Genomic DNA, 18,102 nt, shown 5'->3' with positions numbered 1-18,102 from the left:
TCTGTATCTCCCTGTGTTCCAACCTTTCCAACCCTTTCTTCTAGAGTTGGTACTGCTGGGTTTCCAGAGCTGGGCTTGTGACATGAAGCTAACGTATCCAGTCTCCTTTTCCACGTAGTGAAGAAGAATCATAAGATTTTTCACTCGACAGTTCTGCTTTTTGCCACGAAGAGAGATGGAAGCACACTGCTGAGGGAATATTTCATGTTTTCTGTTGGTGGGAAAGATGGGCAAACTTTCCACGTGCTCAGTGACACAGTATGCAGGGTTGTTCTCTCTGGTTTTGCTTGCCATGAGTTTATAAAATGATGTCAAGAGCTTAACAGAAAACCGCATGATTCCCTTATGTCTTGTGCCATACCTGTCAGTCCCCATGGATGTCTTTGTGGTATCTAGAATGAAAATGGGTACTTGCATGTAATACTTAAGTTGTTCCAGTTGTATCTGATTTCTTGCAGTGTCTTTTAATGGGAATTCCCTCTAAAGAAGAAAATGACCTGAAGCCTTTTGGACTGGCAGAATGGCACAGCCCCAGGGGCATAGTGCCCTCGGGTTCTGCTCTTGTCCCTTGAGGGAAAAAAAGCCAAAAACCTCAATTGTGCATGACTCAGGTGTGGCAGGAAAATACTGAGTGCAGCTTCTGAATGGAATTATCATGCAGAGTGCCCTGTCTGAAAGTCATGGTAGCTTTCCAGGGGTTGATCACAATTTTAATGCGGAGATTCTGTACTTGGATGATTTTCTTTGTTACTGTAGGATTTTGAAAACAATGTAGAAGGGAAACTTTACATTGTGAAGTGTGTCAAGCCAACATCTTGCTATTTAAATTCTTGTGCTAAAAGCCCGTTATGGATGCTGCAGGGAGGGAGGGGAAAAGCTGCTGTAAGTGCAGTAGTGATAATTGACCCACTTAAGAGAGCTGCTCTAATTTTGCATGTTACAGCATCCTGGAAATTCAGATAAGAATGTTGATCTCTCCAGCTAATAGGATTTCTAAATATATCATCCAAAAGAAGCAGGAGGACTGTAATTTTGCCTGTCTGTGTGTGTTGAGGCTAATCTTTTGTTTAAGAACTGCACACTCTGAAAATCTGCTTTTTTATTAACTTGTTACTAATTTGGGATAGAGAAGTATTTGACCTCTGGTGCTGGCATGGAGGAGACCTGATTCTGCCCCATCAAATTCAATGTCGAAATTCTCACTGCTTCTATGCGTTAGTGACCAACTTTTTTCCCTCTGGGTTCTGGCACCCAGCAGGTGGCTCAGATTGTCAACTGTTCTGTAATGCAGCTTTAAACAAAGCCTCTGCAAAGACTGGGGAGGGGGCAGGGTCACAAGATGGCCCATAAAGATTACAGATTAGGTGGTTTTTCATAGCTTTGCTGTTCCTGTTTTCCCCATTCAAGTGAAATTGTGAACAGTAAAGGTCAAAATAATCCTTTTCTGAAATCTGACTGCAGAATTACTGCTTCTTTTGCTTTAGAACAAAATGTTTCATGTCTCTCTCTAAGCAGTTCATTCTCAAAATAACGTTGATGGATGTGACTGCTGGGAAGCGTGGCTTTTAATTACAGTAGAGCTTTTGCACCTTGGAGTGTTTTAATTTTGGAGGCCCTTGCCTGTCACACCTGCCTGTGCTGGGACAAAATCTACCATTGAGGTCCCTCTTTGGAAGGAACAACCATTATTCTGTACATTTCTGGATTAGATCCACTGAAGCCTTTGCTGCTGTGGGCTTGAATCGCATTATGAGCAGGTAGAACAAATGCTCTCATTGTTTGGCAGCCCCATGCTCTCACCGTGTCGGGCCCTGTGTAGCAGAAATACTTGCAGCAGAAGAATCTGTACCAGGTTTTTTTTTTATGTATGCAATAACGGACTGTTGAAATCCATTGTATGTTCTGCAGCCTTAGTAATTGAGTTCCAGTTTGGAGTTTTTGAGTTGGTGAGATGTTCCTGTGATAGAGATGAAATGAGGAAAGAAAGAGAAGGTAGAGAACAAGGAAGCTGTGAAGGCAGTGACAGCAACGAGGTGAAAATATGAGGGGCAGCCCTAAATTACCAGCAGTGTGGATTGGGGGTGAGGCATTGAACCAGCCGCAGACACGGGATCTGAGGAGGTAAATGGAGTCCTGAGCGATAGATGGGGTGATGAATGAGGGGAGGGAAATGTGATGGCAGAAAGGCCTCCTGCAAGTGAAACAAATACAAAGAAAGGATGATAAGGAATGGAATTGCACCTCTGGTGTCTTTGACCTTCAGTTATCCTTGTGTGGTTGTGAAATAAATATTTAACGATCATCTTAAAGGCTGTTTGAAAGAGAAAATGATTAGGTTGGCTCTGCTTAATTCGGAAGTTTCTCTCTGCATCTGAATTTTGGTGCTTATGTCAGCAAAACCAGCATTATAACTGAGTAATGTTTTGAACCTGGTGGGAGCTTGTAAGTTGCAAACACCAGCGAAATAAAAAGCAGCGTGGTGTGGCTGGTCATTGTGTAGCACATTCTTGCTTTTGTCAGAGGATACACTGCTTGTGGGGTGGGCTGTGGGGGAGATGCTTTGGTTCATTCTGTGTGCCCCCACTCTCCTGTTCTTTGAAAGAAAAATAAAAGTTACCTGACTCTTTGCTTAAATTAACCCTGGCAGGAAAGCCAGTCAATCACTGTTGATGCTTTTGTTGCGCTCACTGAAAAATATATTCCTGGTTGTAGCCATTGCTAATGATTTCTGCATTTTAATACTTCAGAAGTCATTTAGAAAATTAAACTCTCTCCTCCATTCAAATCATTTTGAAGATTCTATATTTGCATTTTAATGCAGTAAGAATGATGCCTTAGAAGACAATTTCATATTCTTAAATAGTTTAATTAAGATCGGTAATGCCAAATAGAGTAGATAAAATCCACTGAATTGAGACCAATAAGCACTTCTGTGTTTGCTATCTGCAAATACTACTTCAGCTGAGGTCTTCTAAAACCGTGCCCACATCCATCACACTCTTAAGTCTTACGTGGTTTTCTTTGTCTTTATGTTTTTTGATGTTGAAGAATAAAGTGAAGGTGTATCAGAGAAGCATTATTGCCTTGCACATTTGTTTTGGAAAAACAAGTCATTTTCATATCGGCCTTTCTTTGTATCTTGGTAGTAGTCTTGAGAATGATTTCTTAAATCTAAATAAAGTATAAGCCTTTAAGAGCCATCTTATTTTTTCAGATGTTTGCCACCAGGATTTTGTTTGCATGATGTAGTTTTACTATACAGAAATAGCACAATCTTTGATCATGTTTTAGCCTATGTGTATGTTAGCATTGTGTAACATGCTGAGTGAAACTGTGAGCTGAGCCTTTTCTTACCTCCGCACTGTCATCCTGCCTTTATGGCCAGTCCATGTTGTCCACATCCTTCCACAAAGGCAAAAGAAAACGTCTTTTTAAGTTGAACTGGCAGATTGGCTCAGTGCTGTTGTAAGCATGACTGATGTAAGGCTCAATCACATGGTGGTATGGCTGCTATTTCCCCCCCTTTGAGAGAGGGAATCACTTTTCCATATTATCCAGTTTCAGCAGTTTGAGGAAAACGAGTTTTAAATGAGACCTGAAACAGCCAAAATCATGGTTTCTTCCAGAGCTCTGCTTTTGAAGCCAAATGTTCCCCACGCCTTCTTTATTTTGACTTGCTAATTGGAAATAAGATGTTGAAGATAATGTGTGCTTTGAAGTTTGTGTATTGTGTATTTTATTTAGATTTGATCCTTTAAACATTTGACAATAAAACATAAATTGCAGAGCTCTTTTCTTTAGATCAGCTGTAAGTGAATCATTTATGTTTTCAACATCCTTCCACTTAGGAGAAATGCAGTAGTCTCTGTAATGTTTTGACTGCATGTGTTGGTAAAGTGCTATGAGATTTGCTAATCGGTATTTTTAAATGGAGATGTATAACTATTTCTTCAGTAGTGGAACAGCCTGTGTGCCAAGAATAAAGTCCTGTGCTTAGGCAGGGAGTAGAAATCAGTTCTCTTGAGATTCCTGTTGTATTGGTAAGCAGGGAGGAACTGTGAATGTGTATATGCTACTGCACATGAACTGCTAATGATGGAAAGCAAGTTTTGAAAGAAGGGAAAGATCTCTTACCTACGTAGGTTGGGAAAAAAACAACAACAAAACCTGGCAAAGAGTCACATCTAACTTATTTCACAAGTTCTATAGTCCTTTTAATGTGATGAGAAAATAATGCAGTAAAAATGCTCGTTCAGCAACATGATGTGTCCTACCTGAAGTGCTAAGTCTATGACATGAAAATGCTGAACTCCTAACATTGCCTCTGTCTTTGTGTTGGGGGGATTCTCTCTCCTTATCGGTTCTGTAGCTTTTTGGTGGTTTGTGTGTTTCTGTGATTTATTCTTTTTCCCAGTCTAATTGGTCCTTTTCATTGTACTCAGAGAGCCTTTTAGCCTTACAGTTTCCACAGGGAAACAAAGTTCTTATTGTCATTTCAGGTAATGTAATGTGTGGCACAATTGTAGGATAAACAAAGAGCTGGTGATTCAGGTTAGGCTGCTGAAAATGTGAGAGGTTACCTGAACTTGCTGCTCTGTGAGAAAGGAGCACTGTGTCCTTGCAAGGATTTTGTCCCCTTCTAGCTAGCGTGTATTAGCAGCACACTTCTTTTTGTTTCTCTTCCTAATGAAGCTGTAGCCTCAGAGTAATGAAGTTCTGCCTGTTCAGCTCCAAAGGTTGTTAGGCTGTAGAAGCTTTTTTTTTTTTTTTTTCCTGTCTGTGACTTTTCCTCTGGGGCAAAAGAACTGAATGGGCTGCGCTGAGAATATTTCTTCTTTCAGTTTTCCATAGGAATTACTGATGGACCGTCCTTCTTCAGGGAACCGGGGGAAAAAAATGTAAAAATAATTGTAAGTTATTACTGAAGATACTGAAGAATCTTTATTCTAAAGAAACATCTGGAGTTTTCAGCTGAAGTGTCTCAGTCGGTACCCAGAATCAGAGAACATTCTTTTCTGTGTGTATCTGGAGTTGAAGGTTTCGGTTTCCCATGTGAGTGCCAATAACTTGTGCAGAATCTAAGTTGAATTTTCTGTATGAAAATTTCTGGTCCTAAAAGGATCAGCCTTCTAGGGAATGCAACAGATGGGCTGCATCTGTGCTGTTGTTTCTTAGGGACTCCCAAATCACTGCATTCTTATCACATCTGGAGTACCCTGTTCATTGCCAATAATTATGTTCAGCACTTATTCAGATAACACTTTCAGCTGAAAAATATTTTTGTAAACTTTCAGTATAATATTTATTAGTTTTTGCCTTCTTTCACTCAGATGCTAGGCTCTTAATGTGGCAGAGAAAGTCAAGCATTGGTTGCTACTATGTTCATTCCTCAGTCCTTGAACCAATGACTTCATTGTCTCAGCTGTTTCTCATAGTCATTCAGTGATGAAACAAGAGAGTGCTCCAGTCCTTGTTTTTTGCTGATGCTGTTGGCAGCCCTCCCTGTGGAGCAGTAAAAGAGTCACTTTTCTTGCTGCTGCAACTGGAGAAGATGGGAGTGTGAGCAGGAGCTGTGAGTGCTGCTTGGGGAGCAATATCAAGAACCAAAGGGCAGTGTCAAAAAAAAAAAAAAAACTGCACAAAAAGTAACTTTAAAAAAAAGTTCATTGCAAAAATCCTTTTTACTGAAACATTCAGAGGGTTGTAGTATGTGAGGGAAGAGAAGATAAAGAACTTTCCACCAGCTTCCCAGCATGCAGACACAGGGAAGGTGGGATATGCATGCAGGGGAATGTTTACACAGGCAGTGTATTTGAAGCTGGCAAAATGCAGAGACGATCTAGAAAGCCAGTGTCCCATGTAGAATCAGAGAATAATTTAGATTGGAGGGAGCCTTTTCAATTCAGTTCTCCACTCATGTCATCAGTAGGTTGCTGAAGCCCTACTCAAGTAGAGCTTTTGTTACCTCTAATCAGTCCTACTCTTCTTGAACTTCATGGTAAACCTTTTCTTCTTCCTTGCATTCCTTGCATCAGTTGCCTTTTGTTCTGTTACTGTGCATGTCCAAGAAGAATCTGGCTCCTGCTCTGTACACCATCATTAGGTGGTTAAGACAGTGTTAGATCTTGCCAAAAGCATTCTCTAGGCTGCACAAGTCGAGCTCTCATCCTCTGTCACACATACAGAGCTGCAGCCCTGTGACCTGGTCACTGTAGGTACTCCAGGGTATCAATATCTGTCTCTCTTGAGGACCTAGACCTGAACACAGCCCTCCAGATGCTGCCTCATAACTATTGAATAAAGGGAAATAATCACTCTCTCTAACTACTGGCAGAGTTTCTGCTGATACAGCTCAATATGTGCTTAGTCTTTCTTGATGTGAGAGCATGCTGCTGACTCCTGCTCAGTTTGTCCATGGGGACCTCTAGTTCCTTTTCTGCAAGCTGTTCTGTAGCCAGTGAGTCCCAGCCTGTACTGCAGCAAGGGGTTATTTTGTCTTAAGCAGAGGACTTTTTAAATGTAAAGACAGATGCAGTTCCTGCCCACCCTGTTCTCCGGCTTGCTGAGGCTCCTTTGAGCACAGCCTTGCCTTTTGGTGGATGGACTGCTCCTCCAGCTTGGTGTGTCAGCTACAGACCTGCCTGTGGTGCCTTCTGCTTTGGTAGCTCAGTGTGAATGAAGACAGAGCCCTGAGGGATGCCTGTTGTGACTGTCTGCGAGTTGGACTTTATGCAATAATCCAGCCCTTAGAGCCTGGCAGTGCATCTAGTCCTGTGCTTACCTTGTAATCCTGCTGTCTATCCTCATGTTGCAATAATTTGGGTAGACTGGTGGACTTTTAGCTGAGAGGGTGTATACCTGGTTCAGCTTTTTCTCAGATCATTCCTACCTGTGTTTTTCTTCTTTGTTTTGTTTTTACCTACTGTATTTATTAAATATGGTTATAGTGACCTAATATGTAGACAGCTCTGACAGCAGGGCTGTAATTCCAGTTTGCTCCCTCCTGGCTGAAAGGTAGAATTTACAGTGCCCTGTGGAGGAGGTCACTATTACAGTCTTCATCTTCTGGTTGGAGAGGTGAAGGCACAGAAGTGTGGTGCATTGCTCAGTAAGAGCAGTGGTGCAGTGTAGATGTGTCTGTCCCCTGTGCATCCAAAGCACACGCAGCCATGCTCTGCCTCCCGGAGTGTAGGAGCCCTGACCTGTGTATTAGCCTCCTGTGTGATATCATGAAGACCCCAAAATATACTTTTCCAATGGTATTTGTGCAATTAAAATTGTGAGGGAGAGCAAGTTCTGCTGTTGTCCTGAGCTTGTTATCAAAAGCCTAGACTGAATTGGTAAGTCTGGGTAGCGGGGGGAAGAAATGCTGTCTTTTTTTTCTTGAAAGCTCTGCAAATATGACATAATAAGCAAGCAGCTGTAGACACGGGACCCACAATAGCATTCTCAGTTGTTGTTCAAAGTAGAGACGTATTTTAGGAGCTTGCTGTAGAATGTTATTTGAAATTACACTGCATGGTTACAATAAAAATGCTGCAAGTCTGTGTGAAAGGAGTCTAAGGAGATCTTTCCCAGCATATCACTGGCAGTTTTTATTTTCCCAGAGGCAGATGATATGTACATCATTACTGGTTTTGTTTTTTTATTCCTGGTGAAGAATTCCAGCAGCTGAGATAAGTTTACTGCTTCTTAAAAACTGATAATGAAAGAGCAGTCTCTGTGCTGTAAGGGAGACGTGAGATAAGTACTTTCCATTGCTACAGCATTCAGAAGATAATACAGGGATAAAAGTTTAAAATGACACTTCAAGAAAATATACCTCTTTTTCCATCTTGATTAAAACCATTTAATGAAGGTTAACTTCTAATAATGTGTGAAATGCCATTGGCAAGCAAATTAACTCCTGTGTGTTCACTACGCAAGGTTGTTTTGAAATGCTTTGGGAGTTCCTGTTAAAGTGAAGCAAATTTTGATGATAATGTAAGCAGAATTGCAGTGCCTGTGATGTGAGAACTGCAGCAGGTTGCTTATTGAAGGTTTGAGTTGTCAGTAGGATATCTGTATGTGTATTCTGGCCACTTCCTCCCTGCTCTCCCCATCCCATACCCCACCCCAGTAAAGTGCTTTTGTTTTCCTCCTCAAGGATCTCCTCATAAAGATGAGTAATCTGTTAACAAGCAATTGACACTTGCTGTATCTAAACACTGAAAAGTGGTCTGTGTATATATAAAATGAGTTTAGGGCAAATTGGGGCAAAGCTGAATTAAATCTTAACTTTACATTTCTTCCTTCAGTTTATTATGGGAGCTGCTTAACTATGCATTTAGGATAACGGGTCTGTGGAAATTAGGACTGGCATACTTGAAGGGGGATGGAGTATCTGATATGCACTGCATCTATTTTCATCATCAGGAACTCGGAATGTAACTTAGCTCTTAAGCCCTTTTTGCATGTTTGGGACAGGTGGGCAAATTACTGTGTTGATTTGTAAGTCACAAACCTGCTCGTTAGATCAACCCACAGCTTAGTCTCGTCAGGGGCAGCGAGATGGTCTGAAAAAGTTACCATAAAACTAACTCATGGGAGTTTATATCAAAGGTACAGTTGTCAGATAGTTTATCTGCCCCTTTGTAGAGAGCTGGGAACCGCTGTGTTAGTAAGAGAATCAGGAGAGTTCAGAGCATTTTACCACAGAAGGGAGAACTATTTGTTTGTTTATTATAACGTGATACAGACAGATAAAATGTTTTTGCAGTGCAGTGACAAAACTAGGAACAGAAATGCAGTATTCCTGATCTGCTGCCCAGTGTTCCTGTGGGCTGCCTTTCCTTTTCCTGGGGAAAACTGCTTCCAAATGAGAAACTTTTACTTCCCACCCCTTCAGGTGGGTAAAACAGAAAGCATATCAGGAGCCCATGACTGTGTTTTCCTTGCTGAACTGATCACGGTGAGGATTTATTCTAGTAATTGAACTCTCTGAAAAGTTAGCTACCTTAAAATCTCAGATGCGTTGCCTTTCTTCCCCGCAATGTGAGCTCCTCCTTCCATCTGCAGTGTTATGCTTGCAGAAGGACCAAATTTAATCTTCTTCTAGAGGCAACTTTTCAAGACATAAATTTGTTTTAAATTTAGAATCTGGTGTTTTATGTCCTTGAGGGGGAATGTGTCATGTTGAGAATTGTATCCATTTCATAGCATGATGCATCACTTGTCTCTAGCCCTGAAAGGTACTTTAAAAATATCAAATAACAATTTTAAGTTAGGAAAGCTATTAGAGTTCTTTTTTTCTTGAGCCGTATGCAATTGGGCTCAAGAACTGATGATACCTTCTGAACAATATGGCAAGTATGTGGAACTTCTTAGTAAACGGTAAACTGCGTATTCCTCTGTGCTGGTATGACTTACAAAGGTTTCTGCTGAAGGAAACACAGAATCACAGAATTGTAGGGGTTGGAAGGGACCTCCAGAGATCATCGTGTCCAACCCCCCTGCCAAAGCAGGTGATACTCTCTCATGTAGAATTTTTCTGAATGTTTAATGCAGACGTTTCTTTAAGTGAAGGCATGGGTTGAGGCTTTCTCAACCCATTGATGCAGCGCTTCAGTTCAGCTCCATGTTTTCTGTTCCTTTCATTGAACCGGGCTGACTGGAGGAGTTCAGCCAGTGGAAAAGGGACATGTGCTGACTGTTAAGCCTGCTGATGAACTGGTGCTAAACACCTTGTTTTCAGCTCCGTGCTGTGTTTAAGATGTGCAGCAAAGATGGATAAGTAATTGAGGAAGTTGCTGTGAGTTATAGTAATGCCTGTAATCAGACTTGCTTTGAGAAGTAATTAACAGTTAGGTAGTATTTGTGGAAGACAGCCACAGCTTTGGCTCTGCTGCTCTTCTCTCCTTTCCAAAGAGCAAGGAGCAGCAAGGTGTATGTAGCAACCTAGCCAAATATGTCTTAAGTAGTGTGTGAAGAAAAAACTTCACACGTGTTTTTAATTAATAGTGAAGAATAATGCTGAGGAGCAGGAAACTGAAGAATGAAGAAGACCAAAACTTCCACTGGGCCCCAGCTGATGCTGATCTTGATGATCTTACAGGTCTTTTCCAACCTGAATGGTTCTGAGTGTTGCTCAGCCCTTGCCCTGGCGGAGGGCTGCTCACAGTTGTGATGGTGGTTTTCCAGCAGAGTTCAGAACATAGATGTCTGCAGGAGTGCAGAGTGAGCTCACTGCCTCAGGTGGGCTTTGTTGTCAGCTGGAATGAGCTGCTGGCAGAAATGGACAACGCTTCTCTTGTGGTGTGTTGTGAATCCAGGAGCTCCCTTCAGTGCACTGTGGCGAGTATCCAGATCGAGTAATGAAAGGGCTTCTCCAGGCATGTTCCTACCTGCGCGTGGTGCAGAAGGGCTTGCAACAGAACTTTATTTTCTCGTTGTGTTACATGACCTACACTGATATGATTCTGTGAAGGATCTTTTAAAATGGGAAGCTGAAGCATAATGCAGCCAACTGTTGGATTTTCCATTGAAGAGCGTTAGGAAGTCAGCAGTCTCAGGGTGGCAAGGAAACCATTCATTTCTTTTTGCTGCTGTGTTTTTTTTTTTGTTGTTGTTTAAATAAAGACTCCAGTGTCAGGAACTTCCTGCTGTATGGCTCTGTTTTACATGTAAGAGATGGGATAACGTGTGTGTATGGAGAAATCATGTTCGTTGATGCTGGCAGGAGAGCAGCGTTAGGGATTTTGTGTGAGCTCTCATGTGCAGTTGCACAGGAGCTGCCACTCTCCCATCCCACCAAAATTCAGAGGTAATGCCAGTGCATTGGGCTCCGTATGGGCATGAAAGCAAAGGCGTAATGCTTGACTTCTAGCACAGAAAACGTAAACCATTCTGTATCTACAAAATTTGGGTTGGTTCTGGTTTAACAGAGCATTGCTACTCTAAAGGTACATGTGGGTGTTGACCAGGTGTAAATCAGAGCAATGCTGTGTTAACTTCTGAGCAGGAATCACATTTGTGCTTAAAACAGGGGAGGTGTTATCAGTTTTCTAAGACTGGTTTTCTGTTAATCAGCCATTCTGCAGGCTCTTGCTCCTTATTTATTTTAAAGTTTCTCTTTCAGATAAGGCGGGTCCTTGTGTTTTGGAGCTAGCCCGGGAGGACTCTGCAAACAGTGTTACTTTAAAGAGAAATTTGAGAAGGTGGGATGGATGATAGAGTTTGTCTCAGGCTGTGTTTGAGATGAATGCTTTAAGCCAGTGTGAGCTGGCACAGCTTCAGAAAGAAATCATCTTGCTTTGCCCTTGCCTGCTTGTTCCTCCCCCAGTCTGTCCCCTGCCTTCTATCAGCCCAGGTGTTTGTGCAGTTACGTGTGAGCTGGGGAGTTAATCCAGTTGAAAACAGGCCAAAAAAGAAAAAGGAAAAATATTTATTTTAGGCGGTTCCTTAGGCAGTTTTGCCACATCACTGCACAGGTAGCAGTGCAGGGAAGGTGGTGGCTATAGGTTGCAACGGAGCCAGGTTGAGCCAGGCTGAGATTATGCTTTGTTCACGTTGGTGCAAATTGCTAGGAAGCAAACCATAGCCTTAACATCTATCATTTCCTAAATCTTTTTTAACGCTTGCATTTGGAGCTTCCTGAGAAGCAGAGTGTGAAGCTCATAGCTGGTTTTCCTTTGCCTGTGCTTGGCTGGATGTAATTTTTCTCTGCTCCTGGTTTCATTCAGTGCTCTCTCCAGCTGCAAACCTGGCTGACTCGTGCTGTGTAGAATTCCCCATTGTTAGCTGAGAGTAATTCTTCCAAATCTGCACCTCTTCTGTTTTGTGAAATGTCCTGATACAAGTCATAAACACTGTAGGCTTTTTATGTGGGGAAAAAGAACAAACTAAAAAACTGAACTCCTATTTAAGTTGTTACTATTGTCCTCCTTCCCAGCTGCTTTTTTATGCCCTCTCTGTTACTAACTGGCCATGCTGTGCAGGTTTTGAACTATATAGCTTCACCCTCACTTATGTGTTTGAACTCCTTTCAGGCACACAGTGTTTTCTGCAGTCATTTCTACTATTTACAGTTTCTTTTTTTCTTGCAGCGTGAGCTTTGCTCCTTTCCTGGTGCCTCTCTCCTATTCTTGTCTGCCAGCTCCACTCTTCTTTCAAGTTCTTCCTTAAAACTTGCTTCTCCTAGCAACCTCTCTTGTTTTGCCTCACCAGTGCTGTTCAATTTACTCTTCAAGGGGAGAGGGTCTTCCTTTCTTGCTCGGAGACGTTTTGTTTTCTGAATGTAGCCAGCTGTTGTTTATACATGGTCACATCATCCAGGTTGGAGATAAACTCAAGTCTCTAAAAACTTAATATTTACATTTTCTTTCTATGCTTTAATTTTCCCCAAGCACACTAACCAGGTTATCTTTTTGTGGTGTCATTCATGTAATCCTTGCATAGCATCCTGAATAAACGAGGCAGCAAGCTTTTTTGGACAAGAAGTATTTATTTTGTTCTGTTTTTCTTTTTTGGTTGTGTTGCACTGAGCTGTAAATTTACATGTGACTTTGTAAATACTCCATAGTATCACACAAAGCAGGTTGTTTACTTGGAGTCAGTAACTCTTTGGCTGCAGCCTGGCCTGAACTCTTTGAAGACTGTATTCTCTAAGGGCAGCATTTTCAAAAGAGCTGAACACTGACTGAATATTCAGCTAGCCTAGATTGCTTTTGGAAATGTTACTGTAAATGGCAATGACTCTGAAGAAAATTATTAATAAAAGCAACAGCATTAATTTTGTGACCACTGAGTTATACATGTGTTGGGGAATTAGACACTTAATGTAGCTTGCAGGCAGTGGGTTCATCCTGTGCTGAATTCAGCAGCCCTCTTGCACTAGATTTTGTCCTTAGTTGCCAGGTATGTACAGTAGGAGAGGGAGACAGCTGGTGTCAGAGGCCAGCTCAGCCCCTGGGTGAGCCAGAAGGCTGCTCTTGTCACCCTTGTAGTTGAAGTCACAAGATCAGGCAGGCTGGATGCAGACTGAAATGTCTGCCTGTCTCCTTTTTTAATAGATCTGCCCATGTAGGTGGCTGTACAGTGCTGGGCTACCACCACTGGCTTTGTTATAACTGTGGATATAGAGGTGTTCTACATTCAGAAAGGGAGCTATGGTGGTAACATGCTGGTTGATCTGGGGAAGTGATCCAGCACTGCTTTTTGTCCTCAGCAATTATGGAGTTTAAAGTACTGGTTTTATGCAATATAGACAGTACTGGTTTTATGCAATACAAACATGCAGTTATGTGCAAAGAAGAACAAAACAAGCAAAAAAAACCCCACATAAACCCAAACCACAGACAGTATGCAATTTTTTTTCTGATGCATTTGTCTTCACATAAGATGGCTTTTTTTTTTTTTTTTTAATGAAAATGGTTTTTGTACTTTCCAGTTTGATTTAAGTGCTGTCTTTACGTGTATATGCAAGTGCTATGCAAACTTGTTCTTTGCAAAGTTAAGAAACTTTAGAAACTGCCTCCATAAGATTTCAGCCTCAAGGCAAATCTTTGTGAGAGTTATAAGAAATGAGTTTTCTACAAAAGAATTGGTTTGGGTTATTATTTTCTAATCCTGTTAGTTCAGTGTAGTTGGGAAGAGAAATGTTTTTAGAAAACAATTAGTGCTGTCAGTCACTTTTAATTAATTGCTAATTAAAACAGTGGAAGTTTGTAAAGCAGCAGAGATTCTGTTGCGATAAGTCACAATTAGCAATCACTTGCAGTATGACAATACAGAAGGGCAAGGATATAGGACTGGAAGATGGAGAATTGGGTTCAGGGCCAGGCAAAGGCAGTCACTAATTTTCACCCTGGTATCACTCCTCTTTGTTGTCCTCCAGCTCTTCTATCTTATCTCCACGTGTTTGTTATCGTAGGTGCTTCTGGGAAGTTCTCATCTCTTATGGAGCTCGTACAAAACATGTTGAAATTGCAAATGTTAAGCTTCATTTGAAGTTTGAGAAAAAAATATTTTTATATTCAGAATGCTTGTTGTTTGCTTGTCACTTATCTGTCTTATTAAGCTTTGCTTTTTTGTTTGTTTGTTTGTTTGCAGCCAGCTGAATCACTGTTACGGAGTACAGAGAAGGAATTCAGGTTTAACTATCCTGCATACCTTTGGAATCTGTTAGGAGTTTTTGTTAGAAGCAGAAAGTGTTTTAGCCTCAGCTGAAAGGAGTGAAGCTTCACTATTGGACAGCACAGCTCTTGCAGACATCACAGTTCTGCTGAGTGGCTTGCAGTTACAATTCCTTGGCATTAATCTTTCTGTGGTATCACTGATTGTGTAGTAAGCTTGTAAGCAGTAAGTACAAACTTGAAGGGTAACTTAAGAATACTTCAAAAATAGAATGAATATACTCTTCTCCCCCAGAAAAACCTAAAAAACAGACAAAAGGACCTCACCAACCCATAGCAGTGCCTCCATCCTCTCTGTGCTGCTTGTGTATACCTATCTCTTCCAAGTATGACCTTACATATTGCACTCTGACACACTCAGGTGGGCACAGTAAAAAGCTATGAAATTGTTTGTGGGCTTCCTGATTGTTGTAGGTTCTGTCACACATTAAAACCAAGACATTTTTAGGAGGGGTGACAAGTCAATCTCCTGCGTATTCCTGCATCTCTGTATAAATTTGGTCAGGTGGCATTTTTACTTCCTGATTAACGATCCCCAAAACCCAAGGGGGTTTTTATCCATATAAGTACTTTAGAATTGCTGGCATATATAAAATGTAGGCCTGTCTAAAAGACAAATGCATGCTTGTTTTGGTATTTTGGGTTTTAGGTTTCTGGTAGTATTCATTTCATCACGAACTTTTGTTTCCTTTGGTACTGAGAATAAGATCATTGTTACAGTGATTCATTGTGTGCTCACATTATCCACAGATTACCAGATTATAAAGGCAGAAGGGGAGCGCTCTGACCGCTCAGCCTGACCTCTTGCATCACGCTGGTCAAAGGATTCCCTTGAATTAAATCTTTTGAAGCTAAGCCTTTAGACTCATCTCGTTTGGTTTGAAAGTTGCCAGAGGTGGCCGATCAGCTTGCATACCTTGGTGAAGTCAGCTAAAAAATAAGCACAAAAAAAAAAAAAAAAAAAAAAAAAAGCAGCTGAAACTGGTCGAAGTTTTCTTCTTTTCTTTCTTTTTAAGTTGGGCACATTTATAACCCCAGAGCCCTTGTGTTTATATTCTGTTACTTTGCACGTATCTGTCTACAATATCAGTAGCTTTCTGTCTCTTGGAGAACTTTTCTATGTGCTAGCAGCCTCTGTATGTAAAATTATCGCTGTTTTCTTTCTGCTTCAAAGAAAACGTTTATCTTAGGATTGTATAAATTTTGAGCACATATTGAGTATTATCTGCAGTTTTCAGCTGTTGTTGTATGTTCTCCTGAACTGTTCCAGCTCTGAAAAGGAGTTTCAAAACAACTGCCTGTTTTTACAACTACTTCCTGCTGATAATTGTGCTCACAATATTCACAGTAAAGGCCAACCCATTGCTACTGCGTGACTCAAATTTCCCCTTTGCTTTTGTTTTGCTGTAGAAGCTACACGTCTAATCATTGAGAGAGTTTGCTGGAGGCTACATTAAATGAAATCCAGAAATGCCACATTTTTACTGTGACCTTTGTTTACCATTTTAGTGGACACTGGAAGTAACTTCTCTATGAAGCAAAGCAACTGTATGCTAAAGCATCTATAGTGTGGCTCTAAATTGTTGCCTGAACCCTGCAAGTGAATTTCCCAACTTGTTAGCTTTCGTCTTGTGTCCCTACAATTGTCTGCACCTTCTCTGTTTCTCCTAACTTAGATTAGAGAGTAGGCTTGTTTTTCTTAGAGTCATAAAAACTGAGCACTTGCAGTATCAAGTTTGGCTCTTCCAACAGTTGCAGTTTGATGAGGGTGAAGAATAAATTATTGTACAGATTTCACAACTCTTAACTGAAATACCTTGGCTAGAAAAGTAGCTTTCTGGCTCCCCTACGATGTGCATTAACCTTTGGCAGTGATTCAGTCTCAATGGCAGCTTCTGCGACCACTTGCTTTGGCGTTGCAAGAACCCCCATCAGCTGCTTTTTGTTTGATTATTATTATTTTTTTTAACTCCTCCATTTAATTTTTTTCTTCTCCCTAAATTGTGACCAAATCTGTCAAGTGATAATTTTAGTTCTCCCGGTGGTGGAAGTATCTCAGTATCTTATGGTATCTCAGTGATGGGCAAATGGTAACTGGACACTTCAAGTCAGTAATGCGGTAGGAACACTTTTAGATCTAGAACATTTCTCAAGCATAAAATTGCTGTTGTGATTTCTTTTTTAGATCTGTTTGAGGAGCTGTCAAGAGCTGTGGTTTCTTGGCAGTTTCATTACTAAACTCCTTCCATTTTCCACTTTCTCACTATTTTGGCCAGAAAGTCACATTTAATTCAGTATTACTTTGTGTAAATTTCAAAGCTGTATTTTTTCTTTACAGACTGTTTGTGTTAGCAATTTTCTTACTGTGTTAAAGATTACTTTAAGGCCTTACTTTTTTTTTTTTTCTATAATAGGTCTGGGATTTTTTCAGAGACTGAGATTTCACCTAATTAAATATCCAACTATTGTGATTTTTCTTTTAATGCTAAAATTCACTTTCACCAAATATTAACATAATGTATTGGATTTTGTAGTAAATTCGGAGCACTAAATTAATGTAATTTAAAATGCAAACTAAGGATAGAATAAAACTCTTAGGGACCAAATGTTTATGTATAGAGCGATTACATTATCTGAATGATTCCACTGCTGATAATATTTAGGAGAAACTTATACAGTGTCATACCCTAAAAACATCACATGCTTGCATTACTGATACTTGCATTGCTGTGATGTACCAAACTGTACTGATGTCCCAGTGTTTCTTAATACTGAATTTCTTCATGCATTGCCCCATAGAAAATTTCTGCCTACGTGTTTTCTTCACCTGCCTCCCTCCTTTGGCTTACTTTGATGCTGCTTTTAATGGTAAATCCGGACTCCTTTATGACAGGTGAGGCAGCCCTGGCTGGCTGATAGCTGGAGCACGTGAGCAGTACTTTGGTCTCAGCGAGAGGGCCACCTTTGCCCTTTAAGCTTAATGTTTGTTTAGCCTCCTTTTTAGGATTGAAGACAACATGTTTAAAAACGGGCTTACTTTCAGTAAAATCTGATGGAAACTTAAGGTAGTTTTGGCTCCTTTGAACTATTGTAAGTCCCAGGTGTGGTCACAAGGAGTAGTGGCTGGTGACTTGATCCCACAGTTGAGTACTGGGTAATGATGAATTTGAAAGTAAAACCATAGAATCATTTGAGTTGGAAAGGTCCTTTAAAAGTCATGTGATCCAACCCCCCCTGCAATAAACAGGGACACCCACAGCTCCATCAGGTGCTCAGAGCCCATCCAGCCTGACCTTGAATGCCTCCAAGAGCAGGGCACCCACCACCTCTCTGGGTAACCTGTGCCAATGCTTCAGCAACCTTACTGTAAAAAAAACAAACAGCCAAAAAAAAAAACCCACCAAGAAACTTCTTCCTTATATCCAGTCTAAATCTCCCTCTTTTGTTTGAAATGATTTCCTCTTGTCCTATTACAACAGGTTCTGCTAAGGAGTCTGTCCCCTCCTTTCCTGCAGCCCTCTTTTGGATACTGACAGGCTGCTCTCAGGTCACCTCAGAGCCTTCTCCATTCTGAACAGCCCCAGCTCTCTCAGCCTGTCCTTTGGAGGAGCTGTTCCATCCCTTGGAGCATTTTTGTGGCCCTCCTCTGGATGCACTCCAACAGGTCCACGTCTCTCCTGTACTGAGGACTCCTCATTTGGATGCAGTTCTCCAGATGAGGTCTCACCAGCTCAGAGCAGAGGTGCAGGATCACCCCTCTCCCTGACCTGCTGACCACGCTTCTTTTGATGCGGCCCAGGATACGTTTGGCTTTCTGGGCTGTGAGGACACATTGCTGGCTCCTGTCCAGCCTGTCGTCCCCCATCTTGTATTGCTAGTAGGGGTTGCTGCGACCCAAGTGCAAGACCTTGCACTGGGCTGTGTTGAACCT

At 41.3% G+C, this 18,102-nt stretch overlaps 1 protein-coding gene across 1 annotated transcript in view; it reads left to right on the top strand.

The window, feature by feature from the left end:
* Positions 1–18,102, top strand: part of BRF1 (BRF1 RNA polymerase III transcription initiation factor subunit) — a 164,141-nt gene that overhangs the window by 45,509 nt on the left and 100,530 nt on the right. The window lies entirely within an intron of this gene.

This window comes from Centrocercus urophasianus, unplaced genomic scaffold, assembly GCF_019232065.1.
Source record: "Centrocercus urophasianus isolate 14NV4802_14NV808 unplaced genomic scaffold, USGS_Curo_1.0 seq_14, whole genome shotgun sequence".
Lineage (NCBI taxonomy): Eukaryota > Metazoa > Chordata > Aves > Galliformes > Phasianidae > Centrocercus > Centrocercus urophasianus.
The sequence above is the reverse complement of the archived record's forward strand: the minus strand, read 5'-3'. Positions and strand labels throughout refer to the sequence as shown.